Consider the following 15,511-nt stretch of genomic DNA (forward strand, 5'->3'; position numbering starts at 1 on the left):
CCTGCGACCGTAGCAATCGGACTGAAGAGCCTAGAACCACTCGACCACCGCTGCCGGCAAAATAAGCACTCATCTTTTAAGAGTACTGTCTGGCATCAGTCGATGGTCGTGTTAATACATGGTCTGTCGCCTAGGATAAATTTAAATTTTTTTGCACCCCCCGCCCGACATCATCTTATTTGTATTATGTAATTGTACAAGGTCTGTGTTGACAATTCACGTTAAACAATGGTTTTTCAGACTTACATGCATGTCCGAGTTCGAGTCTCAATCAGGCACAAATTTTCATGTGCACCAATAAATACACTGACGAAAAAAAATCGCAGCGCCAAGAAATAATTAACGCAGAGTACTGAAATTTCGGGAATACATTTGTGTAAGTAACATACTGAGGTGATTAACATAGCATGATCACGGGTTAACGTACGCACGAGATAAGCCATTGCAAATGTGAAATGCTGGTAAATTAAGAATCGATTTTTAACAGTTCGTTGTTTCACTGTGGTACCAACTGCTGCTCAAATTGCTGCTGCAGATGCAGTACGATGCGCCAGAGCCATACATTGAACAGGATGGTCTTCCCTCTCGATAGTGCCAGCTGACCGTCCGTAACCCCCATCTTCTTCCGATCGTACATTCTCGTGACCACTGCTGCCAGGAATCATTTACAGTGGCTATATTTCTCTTTGGTCTTACTACAATATCACAGAAGAAATATCCATCTCCTTGTACCCCTGTTACACGACCTCGTTCAAACTCAGTGATGTGCTGAGGTGCCTTTGTCGCCTTAACCGTGTGGCGCATAGCGTCCACTACAGTGGACAGCTGTTAATGGTCGCTTCTTTGACATTTTCAATCAGTCCTGAGGCTGCAGATGCACACAGTTCACTGCAGTGGGCACTCCCTACTGGTGTTATGTCCTGCATGCATTTGCAGCCTCATGACTGATTGAAAACGCCAGAGAATTGACCATTAAAAGTTGTCCACTGCGGTGAAATTCATGCGCCACAGGGTTAAAGGCATTCTTAACTAACATCAACTCACCACGTCCAATTTCAAAGGTAACTAACGCTCACGAACGTTACAGCATGTATTTAAAGCAAACCTGATCTGCATCCTCATATAGTGGCACTACTAGTGCCACGCTTTTGCGACTGATGAGAAATTTGATTAGGCATCATCTCTCATATGTAAAAACACGTCTACCAACTTTCGTTTATGTCGCACAACTCCTTGATGCTGCGATTTTTTTCCGTCAGTGTAGCACAGCTGAAGTCAGTTTCAATTGGCAGTGTGCGAATCAACTGTCGTAATATTTAATGAACAGCTGTGGATCGTCACACTGTGTCTGTTGCTTCAGACATGCATGCATGTGTGAAGGAACATTTTTCCAAATGAATTATCAATACAGATATTGTAAAATTACATAATAAGTATTATATGCTGTAAGTAGGCTGTTTAGGTTTTTTATTGGTAACGCCACCTCTGTATGAAAATCGCTGGCTGTGCTGTGTGCAGTCTGTGGCTAGTTTGCATTGTTGTCTGCCATTGTAGTGTTGGGCAGCGGCAGCTGGATGTGAACAGCGCGTAGCGTTGCGCAGTTGGAGGTGAGCCGCCAGCAGTGGTGGATGTGGAGAGAGAGATGGCGAAGTTTTGTAATTTGTCATGAACTGCTATAGATATTATGACTTTTGATGATATTAAGGTAAATACATTGTTTGTTCTCTATTAAAATCTTTCATTTCCTGACTATGCCTATCAGTAGTTAGTGCCCTCCGTAGTTTGAATCTTTTATTTAGCTGGCAGTAGTGGTGCTCGCTGTATTGCAGTAGTTCGAGTAACCAAGATTTTTGTGAGGTAAGTGATTTGTGAAACGTATAGGTTAATGTTAGTCAGGGCCATTCTTTTGTAGGGATTTTTGAAAGTCAGATTGCGTTGCGCTAAAAAAATATTGTGTGTCAGGTTAAGCACAGTCATGTATAATTGTTCAAAGGGGACGTTTCAATGCCTTGGTTGGTTAAAATGACGATAATATAGAATGCCCGTCTCTGGCGGGAATCACATAGAGCATGTGCAAACCTTACGAGATGAGGGCAAATGTGACACTTGGAAGTTTCGATCGGTCCTGGAGGAGTGCTTTGATCGCAGAAGCGATTAAGGCGACCGCTCGAGTAAAAGCGGAAAATCCGCTTTCGAGTCCCGGACCGGCACAAATTTTTATTTGTCTCCAATTAATAGTACAGCTGAAGTCAATTTAAATTCGTAATTTGTGAATCAAATTTCGTAATATCATCGCATTTTTGTTTAATCCTCATCGCTACTTATCCTGTTTAAGACGGACACAACTTTACTACGAAATAAAAGGTACACATTTGAATAATTCAGAACACTGAACAATACACATTCCAAAGTCACATTGCTTATACCAATAACACAATTTCTTTTTCAGTGTTTCATTGATTACCAAGCCAAAGCCGTAGCAAAGATAGCAACAAACGCAAAATATTCTCTTTACACTCTCCTTGCGGTGGTTCATTTGGCATAACGAGTGTGGCCCCATTTACTAGCTGAAAACAAAAACCGGTGTCTCTGTACCTGGGAAATGGACGTCTGTATGGGAATGTTGCTCAACATAATCTCTTCATGATTTCATTTCACACATGTCCGTCCTTTCCCGTTTTATTGACCTGTAGACCGTGCTCTCGATTTTCTGTTTCTTCTTCTTCCCGCATCTACTGCTCCCTCCCTCTTCGCCTTCTCATGCCATTCCTCATTTCTGTCGCCTGTAACAAAAATATTCCCCCATGGAAAAGAGCGCCCATGGCGTGTGTCCCTGCTGCCATACTCACTGTGTAGTGTTAACGTACTCTACTGTGTTGCTACTTAAGCGATCCATAGTCTCCCATATACAGGATACCTTCCTGAATGCGCCTGTGATCCATATTTCCCGAATGGTTAGCCAGTGACAGCAATGACTCCATAGAGTTGTTCCATGTGTTGCGACTATGCTTTCTAGTATTTACCGAATGTATGGACCGCCAGTAGTAGATAATGTAAACCGTCCATTTGTACTGTGACACCATAGCATATTTTGCGTTAACTGAAATGTCTTCCACAGCCTACAGAAACTACAAAGCGCAAAGCGAACTCCATAGCACTACAGATTGGCGACCGACCGATAACACCTCCTACATAAACCTCAGAGGACGGCAGCACTGGAGAGTAATTCGTTCAGCTAAGCTGTGAAAGCAGGAGGCGCTGCTTATCCTTCCACGCAGCTCGCCAGTTGTGTCCACGAGGCTACACGGACACCAATTCGGCGTCCCTCGAAGGAAAATTTCGGACATCGTACCTGACTGTTCATTGTCAGTCCGCCACTCTGACCACTGTGTCGCAAAGACAGAATCTACAGCCTCCAGACCACCGAAAACGACCACCGAGCCATCTTGCAATGTCGAACTATTTCTCTCTCTCTTTTACTCTCCTGCTCCCATTCCCTCAAATGCAGTGGTCCACAGTTGGATGAGCAAAGTCTCCTGTTAGCTACTGCGAATTTTTTTACTCGGATATTAAATACAGACGCATAGATGCAACGATTCAGTAAGTCTGTCAGCCTACCTGGCCTGCTCGCTCTAATGCTGTTGTACACCGTCGAGCACAGAAATGGCTCTAAGCACTATGGGACTTAACATCTTAGGTCATCAGTCCCCTAGAACTTAGAACTACTTAAACCTAACTAACCTAAGAACATCACACACATCCAAGCCCGAGGCAGGATTCGAACCTGCGACCGTAGCAGTCCCGCGGTTCCGGACTGCAGCGCCTAGAACCGCACGGCCACCGCGGCCGTCGTCGAACACAACAGGTACTTTATGTTCTTACCACTGTCTGGAGTGAGACGTGGACGATAAACAGTTCAGCCAAAAAGAGGAAAGGAGCTTTCGAAACGGGGTGTTACAAAAGGATGCTGAAGATTATATGGGTAGCTCGAGTAACTCAGGAAAAGTCTGAATCAAACTGGGAAGAAAAGAGATTTATGGCACAGATGGACTGAAAGAAGGGACCGGTTGACAGGATACATCCTGAGGCATCAAGGAATGGTTAATTTGGGAATGGGGGGAAGCGTTGCGGGCAAAAATTGTAGAGGGAGACCAAGGATAAATGCAGTAAGCAGGTTCAACTATATACAGGGTGAACATACATAAATTCGACAAACTGTAGAACGGGTTCTTGACTGTAAATGGAGGAAAAAATGGTCCTATTAAAATGTGTCCGAAAATGCACCGTTGCCACGGTAGATGGCGCTGACGAATGAAAGTTCCTCTGACCATGTGCCTTATGTTCCGTGTGTGTTGCAGGCTGTGTGATCGACGCAGCGTACTTAAGCAGCTGAATGGTCCGGTATTCATGTCGGGAACAAGCCGTGATGGCGTTTGTGTACGGCCAAGAGAATGGATACAGTCGAGAGGCAGCATGGCTATAACAAAACAAGACCCTCACAGACACCAACCACGTCACACAACATTTCAGGTCCTTTTCGGGAGTTTGTGTGATCGTGGGTCTTTTCAGACAGACGAATGTGCAGGGAGGTGGCGAACTGTGAGTACACCAGGAACATGGTGTAAGCCAAAATACGATTATGTGTATCCTGCATGACAACCGCTACTATCCCTATCACCTGCAATGACTGCAAGAATTATCAGCAGCGGATTTCCCTCTACAGGGAGGATTCTGTCGATGTTTTTGCACCAGATCATCATAATTGTGGGATCTCTGTCGTCAGTCCTCTTTACCGACGAAGCAACCTTTACCAGAACTGACATAATCAATCTGCATAATCGTCATCTGTGGGATACAGACAATCCTCGGGGAGTGGTTGAGGTGCCTCATCAGAATCGGTTCAGCATCAATGTGTCGGCTGGGATTCCTGACGACCACATACTTGGACCAGTTATTATTCCACAACGCCTCAGTGGAGGAATGAAGCTGGACTTTCTGCAGAATACGCTGCCTGGGCTGTTTGAGAATGTGCCTCTGACAATACGACAGGTTATAGGGTTTCTGCATGCCGGAGCACCACCCCACTTCCGCATTACAGTTCGTCGACACCTCAACAGCGTCTTCCCCAGACGTTGGATAGGACGCGGAGGTCCTGTAGCATGGCCTGCTAGATCACTGGACTTCAACCTTCTGAAGTTTTACCTCTGGGGGCATCTGAAAAGCGTTGTGTATGCTGAACCAGTTCTTGATGTGCAGGCTCTTCAACAGCGTGTTCACGGCGCCTGTCACGCTACTCGGAGAGAGGCCAGAACGTGGGAAAGGGTGTGGCAGTCCATGATGCGACGTGTGAACGTGCACTGCATCACATGAAGGCCACTTTGAACATCTGTTGTGACGTGGATGTGATGAAGCTCTGTACTATATTCTAGAGCGATTTGTTGTCGTTGCACACACACCGTCCATTTCTGGACACATGTTCTGAGACAACCTTTTTCCCTCTTTTTTAAGTCAGAATTCCGTCCTTGTAGTTAGTCGGTTTTATTCATGTTCATCCTGTTTAGTTATGTCGAGGTGAAGAAATTCCCTAAACCGCTGCAGGCAAATGCTAAGATGTTCCTTTGAAAGGGCACAGCCGATTTCCTTCCTCATCCTTGTAACATGCTGAGCAGGTGCTCTGTGTATATATTTATTTATTTATTTTTATGGTGAAACTGCATCAAATCAGTCCTGACATTGAAAGCAACAAGTACCACAGTTTTCAGCTATGAGGAACTTCATCTTCCTTATTTTATGAGCTGTAGTATCCATTCATCTGTTCACTGATGTTGCAAGGCGTCGTCCTCGTCTTGGTCTTTTCCACATTTTCAATCAACGTAGAACCGCATCACATGCAAATAATACAATCTTGCATTCCAGTTTTAATGAGGACATGAAACATGAGTGGTTATGAGATTCGATGGGTGCTGTAGTCAGTTTTGTCTTGAATGAAACCTGCTTTAAACTGTTTTCAGTACTACATTTTTTTATATCTAACATTTCCGGGCCGGCCGAAGTGGCCGAGCGGTTCTAGGCGCTACAGTCTGGAACCGCGAGACCGCTGCGGTCGCAGGTTCGAATCCTGCCTCGGGCATGGATGTGTGTGATGTCCCTAGGTTAGTTAGGTTTAAGTAGTTCTAAGTTCTAGGGGACTGATGACCTCAGAAGCTGAGTCCCATAGTGCTCAGAGCCATTTGAACCTTTTTTTTTTTTTTACATTTCTGCATGTGGGAACAGTTTCTGGAGCTGCGTGTGGGGGCCTCTGAACTCACAGTTATCACGGGTCTGAAACAGGTGGGCCTTCATAACATCCTTTCAGTACCCGACCTCCTGGCAAGACACGAAGTGTCTGACGCTCACGGGACCACGGCGAAGTTGCTAATAGCAGAAACAAATGTGGACCTGTGTTCCCGATTTTGCCGAATCACATTTCGCACAATAGTGTACCTAAGCTCAAGGGCAGGCTCGGCGAACCATCGCCTCAGCCACTGTGAAAATCGAGTGGGTAACAGCTGAACTAAAGAACAAACGAACATTTTGCTGGAAGTCTGCGCCACGCCACTTGCTAGGCAAAATAATATCGTCTCGAGAATACTCCGCAGAATATAGACTCAGAGTCCTCCGTGGGATGGTAGACCCTTAAAATTTTCCGTCCTGTTTTCAGAAATCTTAGAAGCAAGGCGAACGATAGAAATACATTGGGAATCGGGCCAGCTGGCTACTGGTTCGTACAGAAGTTGGTGATTGGTTGGTCCACAGTTAACAGTTTGGCGGGAGGCAAAATTTCATGATAATTTGCAGCAATTGGTAGAGCGTTTCGGGGCTGCCTTACGATTTGCAGCGAGAGAGAGACGTGAGCACTGCTCGAGTTGAGACGAGGAGCCAGAGAGGCGAGGACTTATTCCAGCACGGCAAGTGACTTGGCCTTTCGTGTTTTGAGTCTCGAAGTTTTTCTTTCGGAACGGCGTCCGCTACGATGGAGCACGGAGTCTGCAAGCACCGCCACAGTATGGAGAATTCTGCCCACGCCTTATGCAATACTCAGGCGGAGCTCAGAGGCGCGCCGTCGGCCACCACGCGCTATCAAACGGTGGTAAGGCGGCATTGCAATGCGAGAGACTGACGCAGAAGCGTGGAATAGTTTGGAGAGGGATCTTTTTGTTAGAATGGTTAAATTCGTGGCAATTCCTAGTATCTATGTAGCGTGCAAGTTGAGAGGCGCAGCACAAGCATTTTTATTCTATCTGTCTTCTTATGAGGGTACCCGGTCTCTTTTCCATAACAAAAAACTGTTCAAATGTGTGTGAAATCTTATGGGACTTAACTGCTAAGGTCATCAGTCCCTAAGCTTACACACTACGTAACCTAAACTATCCTAAGGACAAACACACACACCCATGCCCGAAGGAGGACTCGAATCTCCGCCGGGACCAGCCGCGCAGTCCACGACTGCAGCGCCCTAGACCGCTCGGCTAATCCCGCGCGGCTTTTCCATAACTTCCCGATTATAGATTTTGTCCCCTTTTTTGTACTAAATTGACAATTTATAAACTGTAGCGTAGTGCCATTTGTTTAGTGACCGACATTTGGATATTAATTCTCCACCAACTCCCGTTATTGGCGATTCTGCATTATTCTGTTAATTCATTTTTGTTTCACTGTCAAATTATTAATTTCAGTTATTGGCTTATTGAATAAATTATGTCTTGCCAGATCTATGAATTTCATTTGGTAACTGTAACAGGAACCTTTTTACATTGATTGCGACGGATTCTTTCACTATAAGCTAGCAATTATGGCCACGATTAAATCTAATAGTAGGATAATAGGTGTTTCCTTCATGCGCACAGTTGCTTCTCCAAGATGATTGCTAGTTTCATGGGGGCTCCTGCAGCACTTGATATGGCGGGCCAGGGAAAGGAACAAGTTACCTAGTCAGCCTGGGAATCCCTCGTAGAGCGACTGTTAGTTGCAAAACACCGGCTTCTAGCAGTGCAGCTCACGTATCTTGCTCACAAAACACTTTGTGACTTACAAACGGCACTGCATGTGTCATACTTTGACACAACATAAAGGTAACAGTTCATATTACTAAGAAACTTATAATGAAGGATATTATCATACACACCGTCAGCAGCAGCTGATATGTTTAAAAATATTGCAGCTGTGGAACACCACCATGCAAAAATACTAAGAAACTATTTGTTGCGGAGTATTAGCAAGGGACTGCTTTCCGACCTTGAACTGCGACCTTTGGCTGCGATAAGGTTTGTAAAAATTAATCAATTCACTGTCAACAGACAGGCAGTTTACTACAGACATATTCTTGCGAACCGCCGTAAAAAAATGTTTACGATGCGTCACACGAAGGAAATGAGACTGATGCTGCAAATTCGTATAAGCTACTTGCCAACTACTTCTGTTTGCGATGGTCGCCGTCAAAATAAGACCTATTGTAGTCGACCCACGCCTGCGTTCGTTCCCTCCGTACTTCAAAACATTTCTGCATGCCTTTTTTTCCAAGAGTACCCCCTTCGCACACATGTGCGATGGCGCTCTATTCGGAGATACACCGGTTCGAATTCTGGTGTTGGAAAATTTTCACTGCTAATATTTGGCCGGGAAGGGGAGGAGAGACGGTGGCGTGAAGTTCCTGATCACCAGTCTTTACGCCAATCTCCTGCATTAAATTCCATATCTCTCCGCAGTGTCTCATGAAATGAGGGTATGTGACACTGTCAATAGTGATCCGTCAGTCAGATTGGGGACATTAAGTTCGGCGGCCCCCTTTGTGTTATTCGAGAGGAGTAGGCTATGTGCAGTCACCGGGTTTCACCCGCTCCCTTCCCTTCATCGAACACCACAACCCCAAACATTACACTGCACGAGCACACGTGACAGTCATTCACACGACACTGGTACATACTTCATAACATGTCGGAAGAAGGTAATGGCAAATCATCTCCACTAACACCTTGCCTGGTTCTCTGAGTATGGAACTACTTTGTCTTGACTTTCCGAGTCTGCGCATAGGCTCGTTCTGGTGAGCGCTAGAATGTGTCTGTTGTAAATTGATCGATCATTGCTACTAAGGTCGTGAGTTTTTATGAAACTTGTAACAGCACAAGGACACAGTACGGAAAACAGTCACGTACTAAAACGCCACTGCAAGTAGTTCCGTAATAGTAACAGCGGTCTCTTTCCTTTTGTGTCGCGATGTTGTTGCTGTGAACTTTACAGCTCTACACACTAGTCTATCCTGTAAAGGCCTCTTCATCTCTGCATAACCAGTGCAACATATATCCATTTGAACCTGCTTTACAGTAACCGAACCTTGGACTCTCACTAAAATCCCCCCCCCCCCCTCCGACGTCCCCCCCCCCCCCCACAAAATTGCCATGTTGTCCATTCTTCATGCCTCAGGATGTGTCTCAGAATGTGTCTTATCAACCGATCTCTTCTTTTAGTAACGTAGCGCCAAAATCTTTTCGTCACGTCTCTTCCTCATTAGTTATCCATGCTATCCATATAATCTTCAGCGTTCTCCTGTTGCACCGCATTTCAGAAGCTTCTATTCTCTTCTAGTTTGAACTGTTAATCGCCCACGTTTCACTTCCGTACAAGGCTACATTTAAAAAAAATGACTTTACAAAATACTTCCTAACATTTAAAATATTCTATGTGAACAAATTTCTCTGTTTCAGATACGCTTTTTTTGCTTTTTCCAGTCTGATTTTTATACCCTCTCTACTCAGGCGTTTTTAATGTATTTTCATGCGCTAAGAAAAAACGCATCTACTATTTTTAGTGTTATTTCCTAAGCTAGTCGAAGTAGTACATCTATAACCACATTTTTCCTATAAGATACACTTCCATAAATCGCTGTTAACTAGACTGATTTTTAGTAAGCCGATGAAAGACACTACGCCCAAGCAAAAAGGAACATAATAAAAACATACACGAAATGTATTGCAATGGACGTGTGCAGTACTCTAAAAGTATACCTGAAATATATTTCAGTGGATGTGTGTAGTACACGTGTTAGCACGTAGCATGCCATCGGCTTGTCTTCATTCTTCCTCGTCGTTCAAGTGACAATGCTAATATACACAATGTTTCCTGCGCTCCTTTCCTATACCATTTTTCTACTTCAGGAAATCTAATGAATAGGTAGCATTTAATTAGACTATTAATGAGTCATAACTGTAGGAATCCATGACATAGTAATAGGAGTAACGGAGTGGAACTATCATATTGGTGAAGTAGTAGGGAAAGCGAATAGTAGTTTTCGATTAAATTGAGTGATACTTGTCAATGAATGAGAATATTATAAATTTTTCCTAAAAATATGCTGGCATATAGTGTAGGATCCACTTCTAGTTGGGTCAACACGGGGCAACGACCGTCAACAAAGACCGGTAGCAACAATGCTTACAGCTTTCTTTCCCTCGTGTAGGAATCACAGTAATACACAGCTGCCTGAACTACCTGATATCCCCAGAACAACACATAAACATCTACAGTAAATGTCCTTAGAACAACCAGAAATAGATAATTTGGGTGGATTCCATGAACATTATTCATTTCCTTAGGTGTTCCTACCGTAGGGATTTTGAGATAAAATTAGAGTCATCCAGTGACGAATAGAGATTAGGTCTTCCTACGCTTCAGCAGTGAACAGTAAGATCCATTAACATTTTATGTATCGTAAAATGGTACCCTATTGGGCGAACTTAACAATTTCATTTGAGTCACCGACAACATATTTTTCTCCCTTTTGACGATTGCTGGCAACCTGCATTTTCAGTTTTCATGCGTTGCAACAACAAAATAGGTGCTAAAAGTATCCCATAAGACGTTTGGAAACTTCTGTAATGGGAGAAAATATAACGCATTTTATACACAGATCAACCTGTGCGCAAGGATGTGACAATTTTAAAAGTGAATCATCCGAGGTTTCCTTTATTTATTTATTTTTTGTTTCGTTTTAAATAGTGGTCCCGAAAGAACGCCAAGAAAGAAGAACGTAACACCCGTCAGATGAAATTCACCCTTTCAGTTCAAAGATTGTTGAAACGTTATTGGTCAATAGAACACAAGTGCAAGAGAACTGTGTACGACTTAGCAGTAGACTTTGTAACTCTCTCACTGTGTGGAGACGGCTTAGGAGAAGAGATTATAACTCTCTCACTGCGTGGAGAAAATCGTTTTTACATTATTTCGGGGTAATGCCTTCACCGTTGTGTACCTCTAACTCACTTCTCAATTTCTTCTCCTACAGGCTTCGACTTACAGATTTACAACAATTTCTTCTGATATAGGCAAATACGAGTGTAAACTAGGTATCACATCCTCGCCTGACCAGCTGTTGTAACTGTGTCAAGAAGTACATTTTCTACTTCCTAGCGCGAGCAGTGCTATGTCGCTGCTCACCGAGAGCTCAGAGAAGAGATATCAGTCTAGAATGACATAGTGACAAAGCTTTCAAAAGTCTTACTTTTCGAAGATAAGTTCCAGCACCAACGATGGTTTGGCGAAGCAACGCGCGTTGCACACGGCACCACTTTCCCTGCGGCAGTTGACGGTCGACTGCCGCTTGGCGCTCTTCTCTGCTTCTACTCTGCTGCCGCCCCCCTCCTCTCGCCCCCCCCCCCCCCCCCACCTGTAGCCCAACCTAGCTGTCCAGTCATAGAAGTGTCCAGTAGTCAGACAAGATCCATCGGGTGGTGTAGCAGCCGTTCGCAGGCGCAGCGCGCTTGGTTTGTAAACAGCTCTGCGTGAATCGCAGGCTATTTCTTTCACTAGTATCAGTCGCTGTATTCGTGCTAGTACTATGGAATTATTGTCAGGTAGCATCACCTAAAGTATATATCTACACTTATACTGCAGATACATATAGAATGCACCATAATTACTGGTAAAGTTTGACACAGGTGTAAGTATACTACAATACATATACATCTACATCTGCAAGCAAAAACGTTCCAGTAGACATGGGTTTGCAAATGAGCTGTATACAAGATTCCCACTCTCTTGTATAAAACAGTTCCAAACTTTTAATTAGTTTACAAATTAGTTAATGTGTTAAATACTTGACATAAGCATATAAATGAGAAAAACGTTTTTGAATTACGCTTAAAGTTTGTTGCAAGTCGCCAAGTGCTCTCATTATCAAAGAGTGAATGAGTATACTCTGTGTAATTTGCGCTGCGTTTTGAGGTAGTTTTTCACGCATCACAACGCATATGACGTCATATCTCCTGGCCCATGTGTCGCGCAATGATTTAACTTGCAGGTACAGTCAGTGATACAGTCTGCTAAGTAATAGCGTGGTCGACATTACTCACAGATGGTAAAAAGTTAACGCCTTAGACCCTTCACAGCCCTGTAGAGGAAACCTTTGTCCTTCATGCAATGTCCATAAAGCATTAGTTTACTTTGAATTCTTGACTGAGATACACAAGAAGAGACAGGAGTGCAGCTTATGTTTCGCGTTTTACGGCTGTATTTCTCTGTAGCCATCCCAAAGGTCCGAAAATGAGCTATGCCGCGGCCTCTAATTATAAGGGGAAATCAAAGTCATTTCTACAAAAGAGGGTAAAAACCTATAATTAGGTCAGAAACGTGGATGACTTTGATGAACGTGACTCAATTGGTAAAGTGAGTCAAAAAGTGGAAAAAATGATTGTTAACCTTTCTTCGGGAAACCCATTCTACATATTGCATCAAGTGTAAGCAAAATTCACTTTGAAACAGCTGTCAGCGTAAATTCTTCGCTTTTAGAGGTCTCTTCCACGTGAATACGTGGAAAATTTGCTTTCAAGCAAATGATGCCAAGAGATGCCAACCAATTATCGACGCTGCGGGTGACCGGACGTGTTATTAATTGTAACTGCATTTTTCTTTTGTTGATATATTTATATGTTTCAGTTTGTTGCCAAATACATTTCTCTACTGATTACCATGATCTTACTTAACAGACTGCATATGTAAATACTGTCTGCAATGTGTGTTGCGAATAGAGTTAGTAGTAAAGAAGTAATAAATTAAAACGTGACGCCTGATGAGGCAGTTCTACTGCATGAAAGGCGAGATGTAGTGAGGGTAAGCTTTTTTCCTTTCATCATTTTGTGGGTGGTGTCAGCGAGAAAAGTTTCATAAAAATTTGAAATTATGTGTTAAGTTTTTGCAAGTTAATAAGCACTCTCATTCTCAGATACTAGATTAATATAGTCTGGTATTCGCTTGTGGAAAGTTAAGCTGCCACGTGATATATACACAATAATGTGGTCCACAATAGTATAGTAGAAACTGAAATTGTTCCAATCTTTGCTCCACATACCTCATTATTGTCCCATAGGGTAGTATAATTGCTGTGTAAGATTTGAGCTTAATGAAATGATATGTAGAGGTCGCCCATCTCTTTTTTTATTTCAGGTGGATGAATAATTTAATATGGCTGCTACTGCTACTTGTGTGAGATGTTCTCCCGCCAACTGGCTCCTTGGAAAGTCAGTATCTCAGTTGTCAACAGCAGGATTAGCTCGTGCATTAGACATGCTCAGAAGTGTCCAATTCCACTCCTTGTTTAGAGGGATACAATACACTCTGAGATTGTTATAAATTGACCAGTGAAACGACAGTTTCAATTGGGAAGCGTGCAAGGATCCACCACAGTGAACAGATTCATGTGTCAGGAAACTATCAAAGCTACATGAACAATATCTAAACTTAAAGGAAAACAGAAATAGACAAACAGAAGTTGAAATAATGGAACCAAACGGATTCAAAAAAATCTGAACAAGTTATTTGATATTGCTACGAGAAATGCAATAAAACATTATAAATGAAAAGGACACGCAGTTTCTTCAAAAGCAAAGAGGAGATGTCTTTTCTTGTAGTATGGCAGGAGCTGGTCTGAAGATAGCAGCAAAAGAAACAAAGAGGAGGGAGCGAGAGGAAAAAGATAGAATAAAGCGAGCTCGATATGAAGAAGAAATTAATTTATACATGAAAGGAGCTGCAAATGGTTCAAATGGCTCTATGCACTATAGGACTTAACATCTTAGGTCAGCAGTCCCCTAGACTCAGAACTACTTAAACCTAACTAACCTAAGGACATCACACACGCTGAGCGGTCCAATTCGCTGCAGTCATGGACTGTGCGGCTGGTCCCGGCGGAGGTTCGAGTCCTCCCTCGGACATGGGTGTGTGTGTTTCTCCTTAGGCTAATTTAGGTTAAGTAGTGTGTAAGCTTAGAAACTGATGACCTTATCAGTTAAGTCCCATAAGATTTCACACACATTTGAACATCACGAACATCCATGCCCGAGCCAGCATTCGAACCTGCGACCATAGCAGCAGCGCGGTTCCGGACTGAAGCGCCTAGAACCGCTTGGTCAAAACGAGCTGCAATCATCCTTCCTTCTACTTCGCCGTCATCATGTTCATCATCTGCTGAAAGTGATGACAAAGCAGAATATCGACCATCCAAATCATTGAGTACACCTTCAACATCAGCTGCTGCAGATGTTCGCTCCATACCACCAAATGTAAAAATATTCGAGTCGCGTAAAGTTGTTAGTGCTTTGGATTGAGTCTTCCAGATCACGGAGCAGTATTTGTAACTGGAGCCACTCCAAAGGCGTTAGGTCACAATGTCACAATGTTTCTGATTTAACTATCTCTAGAAGTTCGATCAAAAGGTCGAGAAGGAAAACAGGGTAAGCAGTTGTAGAAGAGGAAGAGAAAGGTAATAATTTGGATGGTCCTCGTCTTTTACATTAGGATGGCAAAACGCTTCCAGATATCATTGATCGAAAGAAACAGGTTGACCGAACCACTGTCCCTGTTACTGTAAATGAACAAGAAAATGTTCTAGGCGTTCCAAAAATAAACGGAGGAACTGGTGAATCTTAGGCTAACGCTTGCATAAATTTAATTAAAGAGCGGAATCTGTTTTCAAAAGTCGAAAAACTTGTGTTCGATACTACAGCCTGTAACACAGGGCTTCACAAAAGAGCGTATACAAAGGTCCAAGAAACTTTCAGTACAGAGTTAGCGTGGATTGCTTGCTGTCATAATGTTCCCGAAATTATATTATCAGGTCTGCTTTCCTGTATTTTTAATGCTTCTACAACTCCAGAAACAGTGCTGTTCAAACATTTTCAACAAAAATTGTCTTCAATTAATCAATCTAATTATTCTGCAGTACCAGACAAATTGTTCAAGAATCCAGTAATGAAAAAATTGTGGCATGAAATGATAGACTACTTGTCAAATGCTGTTGGTGGAAGACTTACTAGCGAATCATTCAGAGCTCCTGGTTCAACGCATCATTCTCGCTAGATGGCGAAAGACATTTATCCACTGAAAATATTTCTCTTCCAATCTCAGTTCAAACTAACACAACAGGAAGTCCAGAATATAACTGATTTGGGTTTATTTGTCAGTCTTGTTTACATCAGAGGCATAC

At 43.1% G+C, this 15,511-nt stretch overlaps 1 protein-coding gene across 2 annotated transcripts in view; it reads right to left on the bottom strand.

Moving 5' to 3' along the window:
- The window catches only part of LOC124555545, a 336,715-nt gene extending 325,095 nt beyond the window's left edge, over window positions 1-11,620 (bottom strand). For both annotated transcript variants that reach the window (XM_047129501.1, XM_047129499.1), the window contains exon 1: window positions 11,534-11,620. The gene's annotated coding sequence lies outside the window, so the exon portion shown is untranslated. The remainder of the gene's footprint in view (window positions 1-11,533) is intronic.
- Window positions 11,621-15,511: the final 3,891 nt, after the last annotated feature.

Source organism: Schistocerca americana, chromosome X, assembly GCF_021461395.2.
Source record: "Schistocerca americana isolate TAMUIC-IGC-003095 chromosome X, iqSchAmer2.1, whole genome shotgun sequence".
NCBI lineage: Eukaryota > Metazoa > Arthropoda > Insecta > Orthoptera > Acrididae > Schistocerca > Schistocerca americana.